Source organism: Maniola jurtina, chromosome 10 (assembly GCF_905333055.1).
Source record: "Maniola jurtina chromosome 10, ilManJurt1.1, whole genome shotgun sequence".
Lineage (NCBI taxonomy): Eukaryota > Metazoa > Arthropoda > Insecta > Lepidoptera > Nymphalidae > Maniola > Maniola jurtina.
In genome coordinates this window covers 9807112-9823036 of record NC_060038.1, presented here as the reverse complement: position 1 = coordinate 9823036, position 15925 = coordinate 9807112, and the positions used below count along the sequence as shown (strand labels likewise).

The window sequence follows — 15925 nt, the reverse complement described above, 5'->3', positions numbered from 1 at the left end:
TCTATCCTGATGCTGCAGGGGATCTGACCAATCCACGCGGGCGAAGCTGCGGGCATCAGCTAGTTTATTATATGTAAGTTATGTGTAGTTTCCCAGGTAGGCAAAATACTATTTGTTAGATTTACAAATTCAGCCCACAACCACATTCAACGTAGTGTCAGTATATTTCAGTGTGTCAAAACTAAAATGAAGCAATAAAATAAAACTAAAAAACAAGTGCTTGCAATATTTGTTTTTGGGTACATGGCGTTTTTTGTTCGAGCTAGTGAGCTATCGCTGCAATTTGGCTTTTTCGCTCGATTTATGCGAATAACACCGCGTCGCGGAAAGCGAGCAAACAAGCGAAATTTGTTGGCAAACAACGCTATTTTTTAGTTTTGCGACTCTTTATATCAGTCAGATGTCTACCCGGTGGATTGAGTTGACTGATTTGTTTACGGCCCGTGTTCAGTGCAACATGATGCATGCGTATGTTGCTATTTTACAATGCAGTATCGATTATGCATCGCGCACGCTCTCCCACACGCATTGTGTATTTGTTTTGTTTCCGTTCACTCTGTTATAAACATGATAACAAATCATACAAAAACTTGCATGTCCTATTGCGTTTGCAGATGGTACTTGTAACTGGTTAAGTCCTAGGTATATTTATTATTATCAGAAACTAGAAACCTACCTACCAGACTTGCCTAGGTATATAAATAAAATTCCTATCATAAGAAAAACGTATCCACCATCTCAGGCAAAATGGCTAAATTAAGTCTAATGTAATGTTCGACATCGTGTTGGCTTTAGTATTTCGATGATCACTACCCATTTGTAATGCGAAACTGTGTTTGTTTGTTCTTCAGTCACGCGGCAACGGAGGAACGGATCCATGTTAATTAAATTGCATGAAATTTCAAGACCTGGAAAGTATAGCATAGATTGTGATTTATCCCTGAAAATTGAAGAGTTCCACCGGATTTTAAAAGCTTCAATATGTTAAAGTTAATGTATCTTAAAGTTATGTGACGGAACTTACCGTTAAATTCTGACCGTCAGTTAAAACAAAATGGATTGAATAGCTCAGGGTTTGTTAATTTTGAGTTATACCTCTAACCTTTCATGTTCCTATGAATAGGTACTGACTTGTGCAAATTAAGTAGGTACTTTGGTTTTTATATATGGTCAAAGTTAATCTTGACAATTTTAACCATCTGTCATGGAATTGGACCTTAGAAGGGAAACTTAGCTTACCTACACTCTTTTTTTTCTTTGTGCCCGATTGACTCTCAAATCGCTTACATGAAATCGTTAGCTAAAATATCATTTACAACAGGTATTTACAAAGAATGTGCCAAGCATTTAAATACTGTCTATTGTCTTTATATTGCAACGCGAGAGAGGTCTGTGTGTCTAGTTATATACCGGGCTTAGACAGGAATAGAACAGATACCTACTGCGACACAGCGAGACGTAGTGGGGAAGCATGTTTTGTATTCCAACTAAACTGGATGCAGAATTCGAGATCTATTTGTACGTAGATAGCAAACTTGCCTTTCCAGTGATGTATGGTAGCAAAGATCGAGGTGGGTAGCTGTTGGTCTTAAGTAAAAACTGTTCGACTTATAGGGTCACTTAGAAAAACAAATACTACTAGGTACCTTTATATCGAATTGTGAAGCTCTACTTTTTATTAAAATTTCGCATTTACATATAGTCTTGCATTTTAAGGTAATATGGGTAGGTACCTACCTACTTAGTGATTACTATTCTATGTTCCTAAGCGAAATCTGTATTACCTATTAACCCTAGATAGGTACTTACTTACAGAATTTTTTTCTTTGTAGCTTATGAATTACGTATTATGTATGCAAATAAACATAAAACTATCTTTAGTTTTCAAGGCGAGTGAGTAGCTATAACTAGTTTTAGTTTTCTAGTTGAAAAGTAGGTATCACTCCAGTTAAGTCTTGGTTTCTGACAGTAACACAAACACAAGAGGACAATTGCATTTTAATGAACAATCATTATGGCCTAGTCAGTCCAGTTTGCATATTGCGCTAACTTTACCTACTGCGGCGTAGACATTGAATATGAGATATGTCTTCAAGCGAACCGTTTGTCTCTGCCTAGACCCATGTTGCAGTTTAGACAAGCACATAATATCTACTTACCATATTATCCATACTAATAATATAATGAATGTCGTTTTCTCTGTTTATAACCTTTTCATGGCTCAATCGTTGAACCAATCTTGAGGTAGGTACTTCACCTTAAATGATACAATCGGATAAATAGGAGTTTCTATAGGAAACTTTACAGTTATAGCTAGATACCTAGGTACCTACTTACTAAAATGATCGAATGTTTGTCAAAAAGCTCAATGTGTGTAGACCCGCTATGTACCTATTGTAAGCTCACGACAGACGACTGAAATATTGGTTGGCACGTATGCCATATTTTTTTAAATTCATGTTGATCGATTCTATCTTACCGCCTGCCCACGAGGTTAGCGGTCCAGCGGTGAGCGGAAAGCAAATGTATCTATAGACCTACCTATGTACCCGCCCATGAACTTCGGGCGGCGTGTATGGCGGCAGCGGCAAGGCGCGGCACATAATTTCATACATAAGTTCCTACTTCAGGTAGGTTGACAGATTCTAAAAGGCCAGCTCTCGCTAATCTACTATTTTGACTAAGAAAGCTCACTACTGCTCGTTTAAAAGCATGTAACCATATGCTCGTTTTCGTACGCGCACTTTTTAGCTTTTTAGCGTAGGCGTTCTTATAAGTTCATACACGTACAAGCCGCGTATAACGCCAATCCATATCGTCACCGACTGATTCACTGGATCGAAGAAATACGCCGAAATGAGCGCGTGCACGCACGTTTTATTAAAATGTAAAATGCGTGTAAGTGAGTAAGTCAAAGCGAATGTAAAACACGCAGAAAAAACTATAGTCTGTAACCAGCCTAAGTGACGCGTTACGCACGGTGTAGGTAGGTATAGGACGTTTTTACTGTTGAAACTGTCATAGAAGTGAAAAACTATATTTTAGAACTACTAAAGTAACTAGGATTCACGCGTTTTTCCGAAAAGGTAAGTACCTACTTATTTTCGACCAGAGGATGCCCGCGAGTCGCGACTTCGTCCGCGTGGATTTAGGTTTTTAAAGATCCCGTGGGAACTGTTTGATTTTCCGGGATAAAAAGTTGCCTATGTCAATTACAGGGACGCAAGCTACCTCGGTACCAAATTTCATTTGCATTCGCATTTATAATATTAGTATGGATTCTAAATCTGGTTATAGGTATTGTTTCGTATTATTACACCGTTGAGGCGAGTTGTTGCGATCGCATTGCGTTACAACAGGGCGGCGCGACGTGTAGACGTTGAATATGAGATATGTCTTCAAGCTCGCCATTTATCTCTGCCTAGCCCAATGTAGCCCGGATAAGTACTTAACCATGTCAAGTTATGTTCTACGGCCCACAATGAAAACATCTGTCTGAACTTCGACAACATGTTCCGCTCCAACATTTAATGATTTACGTTTGTATCTAATAGTATAGACTAATGATGATCCTAGAGATTTATTCTAATGAATTAAAAGCGAAAAGATTTGCCTTATAGTCGCTTAGATAAATAGGTTAGTAGGTACATAAAACAGGCAATCTACGAAAGTCCTCAAAACAGCTCCGATTTTCGAATCAGAAGAAAAAGTTTCTGATTTTAAATGATATAAAAAACAATAGTAAAAATATTAAGACTATAAAAGACAAGGTGATGGTAAAGGACAAGGTACTTAGGTATTCCAAAATCTTGTGGAAACTCTTTGATTTTATGGGAATAAGAAATAAATTATGTTCCTCTGGGATGCAAGATATCTCTTTACCAAATTACCTCAAAATTGGATGGATGGGAATTGAAACGTGGGACATACTTTCGCATTTATAATATTAAGTATAGGTAGATATAATATACCTATACGTAGATAGACTAGCCATTTAGATTTTATAGAGACTTTGAATGAGTTAAGTAAATAGAGCAAAACTTTTATCCTAATATCTTGCATCTGCCTGTCTGTCATAGTAATAGGTAGTCATTCGCAGAGGTTCATTACTGGGATCGAACACCCGACCTCCCGAATTCTCTTAACCACTAGGCTATCACCGCTTAGCACGTAGGTACAATAACACAAGTAATATTACAGAATTAATATATTACGATATTAATATACAGATAGGTAAGTAGGTATTAAACCGGAGGGTTAAATTTAGCTGTTAATTTGTCACAGTGAATTAGCCGGCGGGGTAACTGATAGCCTTAGCATGTTGCACCCTGTATGGCGCCAATATGCTCGTAAACGTCGTTCCGGCACAATTTAATACCTAACTATGCGCCTAGATGCGTATCTATTCGATCTATATTCTATTATACTAATTAATGCGTATTTTAATTGGGAAATTGAGCTATAAAACTTGTCTTGTACAGGCTTGCTTGCTAGATAAATGTGAGACTTAGGTCAGGAACTCTATTTCACATAACTCTTCACCTTCGATAACCCAATGACAACATTTAGTCGTATGTTAATGATCTGTCCAAAAATGTATAGCTACGTAGACTTTATAATACTATATAGGTATGTTAGATTTCCAAAAGGAACTTTATACCTACCTACTAGTAATATTTATTGTTGTACAATTCTAATGCATTCAGCTTATTTGTAACTGACAATATCGAGTCATAATATTCATAATTTATCGGTAGAAACCATTCAACTACCTACATGTAAACAATATTTCAAACTTGTATAATATTATAGAGCCCATAAATTTATTCAAAACCTTTTTACCGAATAAAAAACCTCAAAAGTTTTGCAAATCTAAGAGAAAGTCTAGTTTGTAAAGGATGGCTTTAAGTCCGACTTTTTATTGCAAATCATAAAAAAACTAAGAACTGTACATTTCAACTTTTCTTACCTTTGTGTTCAAGATAAAGGGAGAAAGTTGCACAACGAATGGTCAGCTTTCTAAAATCCGATATTGTCTATTGTTCGAAATAAAACTGTATCCTGCGTAGGTTTTTTTATGGCACAGCACGAGGCAGGGTTTTGTGTAGGGTTAAATGGTTGCACTGTTACTTTTGTAAAATAGTTTTGAATAGGTTATCTGCAAGAAACTGTTATTTTGAATCATGGAAGAGATGAAGACATCTGTACAGATTTTTAGAGTGGAGATCTGTTAAAAGAGAATAGATACCTATAGGTAGTAAGTAATGTATATGGTTTTATAGAATTTGTCTATGTGATAGCAGATGTTATTTACAGGCGATATCTAATGATGGATTGATGGACGTTGGAATTGAAAGGTCGTCGGATGACAATGGTAGTGTAGAGCACCCAAAAAGTGGCGGACATCGACCACGGTCGTATTGAGTGATGAATGGTGAATTTAAGATTGAAGTAGGTATAGAATGTTATATCCTGAGGGCGATTCGAATCCGTAAAAATACGTTCCGAATAGTCGTAGAACTATTTGTATGGTAGCTTACGCGCTAGATCCGATTTCCGTCGTCCGAGTTCTCTCCGTCATCCGCGAGAATATTTCGGATGTGCCTCGGAATAAATCGGACACAGGTATTATGACGTACCTAGATATGTCAAAGATGTCTTTTACATCCGTAAGATCCGTAACAAAGAGTTTTTTACATCCGTATTTCCACGGACCCAGATCGGAGGAGTGCGTCACCGCTCTGAAGCCGAAACGGCAATGGGCTCTTTATTTAAAGAACCTATACACGGTAGGGGATGTAAAGTGCTAGAATAGCGATTTCGTACCGGAAAGCCCTGCTTGGGCTTAGTAGGTGAATTGATGACATCAAACGAGTCTCAGGGAGTCGATAGATTCAGGTGGCACAACACTGAACTAAGTATTAAGAGGTAGGTATTTACTTAGACAAAACTAAAGGCCGATTCCCACCAAGCACGTACACGTGACACGTGCGTAGTGACGCGCGTAAACCACAAACACACCTGGTTACGCATACGTCCACGCTTTACGCAAGCGGTGTGCTATGTTTCATACAGTACATATTACTACGCAATGGTACGCGCTACGTCGACACTTACGCAGCCTGTGTAAACGAGCTATTAGACATACAAGTGAGATAACAATCAAGCGCAACCTGTCACCAAAAATCTGTGACCTTATAATTACAAGTCTAAAGTCTGACCAGTTCTTATTACTAGTAATAAAGTGGTTATCTTTCGATAACTGGATGTGTAGCTCCTTATAACAGGTAGGTATGGTATGTAGGTATGGGAGCAAGTCTCTGTCGTGCCGGGGCGCGGTTAGACGGGCTTGTTAGCGAACAATGCCGAGGAAACAACTATGTATGTATCTCCATAAGAAACTAGTTAGAAGAGACTGTTTATTTGTGCCTTTCTTTGTAGGTCTACGTCCTGTGATAAATCTGAGATATCTACTCGTAGGTACTTACTGAACTTTGTATTGCAACTTTTAGGGTTCCGTACCTCAAAAGGGAAAACGGAACCCTTATAGGATCACTTTGTTGTCTGTAGTGTACTTGACGTTGACCTTGACCTCTTTGCAAAAGTAAAGGAAAAAATCCGAAAACGTGTTCATGAACATAAAAATTAAAATGTGTTCATGAACAAATAAATTAGTATTTTCAATTTTCAGGGTAAGGTAACTATACCAAGTGGGGTATCATATGGAAGGGCTTTACCTGTACATTCTAAAATAGTTTTTGATTTATCGTGCAAAATCTCGAAAAAATACCCGGATACGGAACCCTCGGTGCGCGAGTCTGACTCGCACTTGGCCGGTTTTTTTTTAAATGTTAAAACAGCTGCCTAGCAATGTGAGTGTCAAAAGGTGTCAAACAGAATATTACGAAAAAGATATAACAAGTGTAAATTAAAAATTTATAACACCCCCGACGATCCAAAGTATTTGAGTTTTCCAAAACATCATTTTCAAATAAATAATTATGTATTTAGGCAACGTCCATCTTGACAGCTTGACATTTGTCTAATGACATAATATTATGAACCTAACGGTTATCTAACCTTCTTTTCTACAAGAAAACTAGAAAAGAGCTGATAACTCTTAAACGGCTGAACCAATTTTTTTAGATTATAGCTAAGAACACTCTCGATCAAGCCACCTTTCAAACAAAAAAAACTAAATTAAAATCGGTTCATTCGTTTAGGCGCTACGATGCCACAGACAGATACACAGATACACACGTCAAACTTATAACACCCCACTTTTTGGGTCGGGGGTTAAAAATAGGTGACACCTATTTGTGCCCAGTATTCAACACCATTAAAAAAAAATCTTATGCATGAGTCTACGAACAATTGAAACAGAAGCAAAAACAATTATAGCCGCAAGGCACGCCAACTTTGCCAATTAAAAAATATACCAATCGATCATTTTATACACCTATTTAGAATCCATAATGCGGGCGAGGCGCTAAACGGTCGTAAACAATGTGTAATGCAGACATTTACGATTGTCTAGCAACATGACAATGCATCAAGCATCAAGCCTCATTGAGTTAGATGCAGTGCATAAATATGTGATCCGGATTGAAATAAATTTTGTCACTGGAACAAAAACATGTTGTACCTATCTACAATTTCATATTTTCTACTAGCTTTTACCCGCGACTTTGTCCGCGTGGGTTTAGATTTTGTAAGATCCTTTCTTAGTGGGCGTTTACATTATAAAGAGAACTGCCATGCAAAATCTCAAGTGTCTAAACTCGGTGCCGCCGGTTGCAACTGTAAGAATATTAATTTATTGATATTTTATGTAGGTAAGTCAGTCAATTTTCCGTTTTTTTTTTCTTGACATTCCAAAAAACAAAGCAGTGTTAATTAAATAAGCTGCCTGTTGTAATTTCTGTCTCTTATCTCTGTCTACTCTGTCCGACTGAGTCGCCTCGTACGTGTAGGTACAGTCAAAGGCCGTAAGTCGTTTAGCACCTTATTGATCATGAAGGTGATCGTGGCGTGTTTATAGAAAAAGGTCATTCATACCTAAGTGCGACAGGTTTTGATGCAAAGTTTCGTGGAATTGCTACTCGAATTCTGAGGTCGACCGTACCAACGCCCTGCCCAGCCAATGAAGTCAATCATTCTTTCGTTTCACTTTCAGTGAGTTAGATTTCTGTCACATTTGTCTCTTGTTTTTTTTTTTGTGCCCCTTATCTTACAGTGATTGTGACATGTTTTTCCGGTTTATTCCCTGGTGGGCGAGCACGCATCGACGTCATAGAAGCCACTTCAAAATAAAGATTTGGGAATGTTTTTAACCATCTAAAATGTAGAGTTTACAGTCATTTCTACTATTTATGAACCGTGGTGTTCATGTTGTCGGTAACTATAGTCTAATTTCAAGACAGCGATATAAATTCCTCCCTGCTTACTTCATAACTCTCGCCCAAAGCCTGAATATAGCACCATATACAGAATTTCCACCTAATAAAAGGCCACGTTACGTGTAGGGCACGTTAGACACGCAATTACGTAGTCCCCAGTTTAACGAGACCCACCCCTTCCTTCCCACATTTAACGAATGGAACAAAAAGGGGAAGATGTATGAATACTCGCAGATCAAGTTGATTTGGTGAGGCTACATGGCAAAGTTTCACGTTGAACGTTAATTAGTGCGTGCCTCGCGTTCTTCGGCGTGTTTGGATGTGTGTTTGCAAGATTACTCAAGAAATAGGTAAAGAGTTAAATAGGTATACATCGAGTTCATCAAGTTTTGATGAATGTGTGGCAAACTTCATCACAGTTGGTATACTTTACCTGTACCTATATAGATAGTTAAACGGTATATAAATTAAGGAGTTTTCTAAAAAAAGGGTGTAAGTAACTGCACGAAATAAAAATTTACAGGAAGAGCAAAAAAATGGAATGGAAGCTTCTAAAACTGTACTGTAGGTAATTATACCGTTTTGCGTCGAAATAAGTAAGTTTGTATTCAGTGATAGATATCATGGATTTTGGACTCAACTTCAGTACAATTTTAGGGCATTCTGCTTGGAAATGAGTTCAAGTTTGTATTCCGTGGATCAAAGTCCAGATTAAAGAAAAAGTATTTTGATCAAAAGTGTAGGTAACTAGCAACTACACCGATTTGTTCTTCAGCTTCTCAATTATTGATATAGATTACACCTTGTATACTACCAATTTATACGTTGGTGATATAATTCCATGGAATATTGGTCTCAATATGCCATTAGGAAGAGGTAATTTGATGTACAGATTAATGTGCGTAACAATTTATTGTCAATTATCGTAACCGACAGCACGGTGGGATCAATTAACGCAAAGGCGCAATTGCAAATTATACTAACTGGATAGTGATAGTTACGCCCGTAGAGATGTTCGAGATTGTTTCACAACTCACAAGGCAGGTACAATCTCAATTTATCTAGAAGATGCAACCTTAATACTACCTAAATCATATTCACTTTAGATGCAATTATATTATTATCCTAGTCACAAAATAATAGGTATGTAGGTAATACCTATATAAAAAAATTAATTACTTAAGTCAAAATAAAAATTAAATAATAAGTCGTAATTAAAAAGACAACTGCCCCGCCTAAAAACGTAAAAAGTAAAAATTTTCACATTTGAAAATGGCACCATACAGTCGCCATTTTGATATTTTTATTCAAAAATTATAGCCAGTGTCACTCAATACGATGTTAGGATTCTAACGATTCCCTATACATACTTAGGTACCTACTCGTACATCCAAATATGTTCAGGCATTTAAAAGTTGTGAAATAAAGAAACTCACATGTACCTACTAGGTACATAGATACATACATATATGAACTGAAAACATTACACTCCTTTGTTTAGGAAACTCGTAGACCTATTCCACTTATTAATACGCCTTACTCACCACCTCGAATGGGAAGCTGGAAGAAATCTCTGTTTAGAGATAAGCATTTCCAATGTGACTTAATTTATTACTACTACCTACTACTACTTACTAATATATTATTGTTTTGGTACATGAAAAATAAAAATAAATAAATAGAAACGGCGCTCGGTCTAAGGACGACGAACCATGAAAAATGCATTTTTCAAAAAAATCCTCAAAATCTAATAAGTGTGCATTTTTCAAAAGATTCCTGAAAATCTAATAAGTGTACAGCTACACCTACCTAATAAATGACTTTAAAAAAGTATGAAGCAATTGAAATATTTATACATCAGGTTTTCACTAAAAAAGGTTTTCCAGATCGTGATTAAATAATACAAGGCTATCTTGGAAGCAGCTGAATGGCTAACATTTGAACTCCGATACACAAATGTCATATCTAGTTATTGTATTCGCGAGGTACGGGCGGCTCCGAAGGTTACAGTTCGGAGTTCGGATCGTGCTTGCATGACGATTCATATTTCTTCGTTTTGGAGACTAACGGCACTTTGAAAGGTTGAAAAACTTCTACTTTATAACTTTCGTTGAGAATTAGCCTGACATTTACATAGAGGCGAAATTTATATTCACTTCTGGATACATGGCATTCATTGGAATATTTGGATAGCGGATATTCCTGTTTTTAGAGTTCCGTACCTCAAAAGGAAAAACGGAACCCTTATAGAATCACTTTGTTGTCTCTCTGTCCGTCGTGTCTGCCAAGAAACCTATAGGGTACCTACTTCCCATTGACCTAGAATCATGAAATTCGGCAGTTAGGTAGGTCTTATAGTACAAGTACAGGAAAAAATCTGAAAACCGCGAATTTGTGGTCACATCATTTAAAAAAAAATTAAAGTGTGTTTCAAATTTCAAAGTAAGATGACTATACCTACCAAGTGGGGTGTCATAAGGGCTTTATCTATACATTCTAAAACAGAATTTAATTAATTTTTATGCATAATAGTTTTTGATTTATCCTGCAAATTGATGGAAAAAATACCTAAGTACGGAACCCTCAGTGCGCGAGTCTGACTCGCACTTGGCCGGTTTTTTTTAATAAGGTGACAATATATTTTATTAAAAATAGATAGTTGTCAACTTAGAATCAATTTACATAATTAATATTACAATTTTAGAGTTTTTGTTTACAATTTTATAAGTAGGTAAATACCTACCAACCTACTTTGAACTGATTATTTTATGGTAAGTAATAATAGATTAATGGCAATGATCCTTAGGTAAGTAGGTACTACCTACTAGCTGCACAAAATGTGACCCATCAGTCAAGGGTCGTACTTTTAATAAATGTTCCCTTTAGATAGGTAGGTACGTATACCTACCTATTTAACTACTTTTTAGTACTACTTTTTTTAATTAATATCATTGATCAATGCTAATAATATTATCTACTAAAAAGGATGAATTTTTAAAATGAAAGTAAAGTATTAAAATTAAATAAAGTTTATTCAACCGAAGAAAGTTTCCATGTTATCGAATGAATAAGACCGTATTTATTCTTAAGACTGTTTCAGTTACGACATTAAGAAAAAGTGTTAAATTAAAAACGTGTAAGTATGCGGGTGAAATTCCACAGTAATTTTAGAACCAATTAATGGTTCAAACAAGAAAGTGCAACATTGTAACAAATGAATACCAAAACATAAAATAAAGATGAGTAGCCTTTTAAGTACAATTTACCCTACTTAAAACATTATATCAATTTTAATTATATAATTGGGTAATAAATAATAATAGGTAGGTAGTAGGTATGTGCTGTCTGTTATAATTTGCTTGGTGCATTGTTGCGTATCCAATAAATTTTATCTAGGTAATTCATACATTTGCCAGTTTTGTAAAAGGACAACATTGTAATAAAAAGTGTCGCGATTAAAAAAAATACCTACCAGGAGTAGTTAAATAGTTACTTACCAGGTAAATCGATACTTTAATGTTTATTTTACAAACACATATCAAAAATGATTCGAACCTGCGTCTTCTGGGTTCGCGGCCGAGACGCTCTGACCGCTAAGCGACGGTTTATTTGCTGCCAGTGACGAAATTTGTGAAAATATGTATGTAGGTATGTATGTTCACTCAGTACTGAAGCGACTGTTAATGCTATCTAGTAGCGACACTTTGCAGTTATCGGAACTACTTCCAAAGGTCCATATTACCAATATAGGTACTTAGGCTCTTTAAACGAACAATGACAAATTGCTTTTTGGTACATTTTTTAAATTTTTATGACAGGTTAGGTTAGGTGCGTTATTACCTAGTTTCGCTACGTAGGCGTCCTACGTAGATCAATCTAAACTAAAGCATATGAACTCAGTCATACTAATGTAGTAGGTATACATATAAAATATATAAAACTGCTTAATAAAAGAAAGGTCTATACGTACACTTGACGGCTGTACATTAATTAAACTGTCCCTCAAGGCACTGTCCACCGATATCGGCAGTGCACTTCGTTAGGATCATTCCACGCAAGCCTTCGCCATGCTTTATTGGCTCCCATTGTAAACAGCTGACTTTAATTGTGTTTTCTTTTCTATATTTCTTAGTTTACCGCCTGCTTTCATATGACCAATAGGAATTCTCATTTGAATTTATATTTATTTGTAAAAACGAAAAAATATTATGTAAGTACATAAAGCTTCAAGAACTTTGCACCTACATAAATGTACACAAAAATTAAATGTTGCCAACTTTTATTTATAAGCGCACCTTAAAGGTAAATAATGCCACTTAGTATTTCCATATTAGTTGACGGTAATCAATATATTTTGAATAATGAATAATAATTAATACTGAAATTGTTCATAAAGCACCCGTTAGAGCCTTTTAGATTTATATCACCTAACACCTTGCCACGTCCAGATAGGTAATGCACCCTTTACAGGCGTCGGTAACTACGTTTTTATTCATTCACTAAAAGCTCATTTACAATGCAGATATCCGCCAATCTAATGAAGTTCTTATCTCGAACATGAATAAACATTCAATAAACTTGTCGTGGCTAAATCGAAATATTCAAAGACGAATTTCACAAACATTAAAATTCAAGTCGAGAATTAATAAAGAGATAAATAAATTTAAGAGCAGTGGGAATGTGGGTCTGCCGTTACAGGTCCGGTTCGTTTTATGTGCATATCGAAGATGGATGGCGGCGCGGGCGCGGGGCGGGGGTGGCGGGGCGCCGCGGATGCCTGCCCGCCGGCACACCCCTCCGCGCGCCGTAATGGCCGCGACCACGCAGCCCTGTCAGACGACAAAAATGCCATAATAATGGCCCCTGAATAGTTTTTGCTGCACCGCTCCAAATACCCACTCTGCCCCCGGCCCCAGTACGTGACAACTCGCCGGTCATCTCCCTTTTATTGAGAAATTCGTCAGTTTTATTTCCCGTTCGGAAAAAACTACATGTCGAAAGGGATGGAATCCGGTTGTGTCATTTCAAACACTTGATAAGTATCGCTCGGGAACTTTTTCGGGAGCGAGATTCAGTGAAGCTGCTTTCGTTAGTATTCAACGAATGCTCGGTTTTTATTTGTCTTTAAGGGTAGACGGTCACCTTCAGGACGCTTTAATTATGAACCAATAAGAAATCTACTTCTTCTAGTGACTTAAGACTCAGGAGGATCTCTTCACAATACCTTATTAGTGGAAATTGTTTCACGGCCGTCCTTCTAAAAAGTTAAGTCATTGTAGTAATTCTTCTGAATTAATCAGTAAAAAATATAGCTTAGGTAAATATTTGAAATCGTTATAGCAAATTTTATTTTGAAGAGCTCAATCAAAAGCACCTTATTAAAATGTACCATTCGGCACTTTAAGGAAACTTTCCTGGAGTTGATACCTTATTTGATTTTACAAACCATATTGATTTCAAAACAACCGTAAGCTCTTTGAAAAGCTACATGCGTTAAATACAATGCCTGATGAAGTATGTCGAAAAACCTTTTACTTACCAGACATTCCAGTTAATCAAATATTGAGAGTAATAACTTTCAAGTTGTTGCTAATTAAAGGGAACGATCTGTTAATAATTGTAGCGTTATTATCGAAGCGGTGATATTGAACGTCAACAAAGGTGGACCAATTAAGAGTTTCCCCGAATGTCCGAACGGAGTAGTTCAGAATGATAGCACCGTCAATTATGCTGCCCGCTCCGCCGCTCTGCCAATTACCGGCCAGCCTACCGATTGATAAAAAACAGTTTCGAAAAATTCGCCCAAACAAATTCAGGTTATCTCCCGAAGAGAACCTCGGGCGCTAAGAACCTGCGCCGCCCGGACGACCAATTTTGGTCAACAGAGTAACTGTCGATAAAGTTAATTATAAACAGAACGAGAACGATCACATGATAAACGTATTAAAAAAGGAAATCGGCGACTGAAAACAAAAACTGAAACGGCGCAAGGAGCAGAAATTCGACATTTTTACGAAATCGCTCTTATTTACGATGGCAGTGAGCCCACGAAAAAACTAGTTCGCGCTTCATGTATGAACCATGGCGTGGTCGCAAGAACAATCACGAGGAATAATTCATATTCCGAACGCGCTGCAAATATTCAGAGCTGATTTACGACGCGCTCCGTTTTGTTCGCTGATCGAATCTTGTTAACGACGAATTTTTCACAAATAATTGGATTTTTATTGTATTGCGTTAGATTGCTGCTGTGATTCATAACGATGACTTATTCCAGAAATCGATCGCCATATCGCACGGAAATGATGAGCAAAATGATGAAGATATTTTCTAACGCTTAGTTCAGTTCACGAGGGCCCTATGCTATTTAGTTCCCATCGTCGGGTTTATTGAAGGGGTGCTGAGCTCGACGACACCTGTATGCGTATTGTGTCGTATAAATTCGCCGTCCGCGATTCAGCCACGGCAGCCGCGTCCCTCGGTTTATTGAACCCTGTATAGAGATAAGGCGTTTCTATAGAACAGCAGCGAAAATATTCTATATGCACGTAATTTTTTCGCTCGTTTGCATTTCCTGCAGGAGCTCGTGAGCGAAAGCCCCAGCTCATAATTAATTCAATTCAAATCACAGCGCCCACGAGCCCTTCCAATTTATCTGTAACTGGTGCAGCGCCTTGTATGGAAAACGATTGTGTTTGCGTAGCGCTTTCTCGACAACATTTCATACTTGTATATCAAACCGGGCATAAGAAACATTATATTAAAATGTATGACGTATATTTTAATTTTAAATATCCGTAGACGATACGCAGATATCCTAAGTATATTTATTTACTAGTGGCAAACGACTTAAGCGGGAAAGGCATACATACTCGAGGTAACAAATGGTAAGGTATTAACACACAATAAAGTTTATCTCGATGTTTGCGGGGCTCTCCTAAAATGTGTATTTTCCGTGCTGGGAATGGAAATGTCGCGAAGGCTAGAACAAACGGGTGCGCGGGCGCAGGCAAGGTGGAGGGGACCTCGGGGACTAACGAGGCGCGCCCGCTTCTCTACGCATGCTTGCACTTACATACTTAGGTACGGGTATGTGTGCAATGTAGGCATAACGAATGCGTACATTCATTGTTATATGAAAATAATTACATAACTAAATCTTGATATAAATTCGGATATTATACATCGATGGACCTACTTACCTACAGATATCTAACCAGTAGATCCACCCGGCTTTACTTACTCATGATCGGTTTTTAAAAATCTAGTTAGAGCTTGATTGATAGCTTTAGACAGTTCCTATTATGCATGGAACTAAGAATTAGCTCAGCCACGCATGTATCATGCATGCATTCATGGAAGATCATCACTTGAGAATGGCTCGACCTTGAAGATATTTTTTTTTGTTCATAATCGTCAGGATTATAAGGCAGTAAGCAAACGTTATCGGGAATGAAAGTTTACTGGCTAATTCGCCAGAAAACTCTTCTTGAGTGGTAGGTAGTTAGGTACCTACTAATGTTTTG

At 37.3% G+C, this 15925-nt stretch overlaps 1 protein-coding gene and 1 long non-coding RNA gene across 2 annotated transcripts in view; both read right to left on the bottom strand.

The window, feature by feature from the left end:
* The window catches only part of LOC123869166 (homeotic protein ultrabithorax), a 147092-nt gene that overhangs the window by 18250 nt on the left and 112917 nt on the right, over window positions 1-15925 (bottom strand). The gene's annotated exons all lie outside the window — the stretch shown is intronic.
* On the bottom strand, window positions 7143-14278 carry LOC123869174. Its single transcript, XR_006796830.1, has 4 exons — window positions 14269-14278; window positions 11308-11318; window positions 9906-10016; window positions 7143-7153 (listed from the first exon to the last, which is right to left on the bottom strand). It is a non-coding gene; the product is annotated as an uncharacterized LOC123869174 (long non-coding RNA).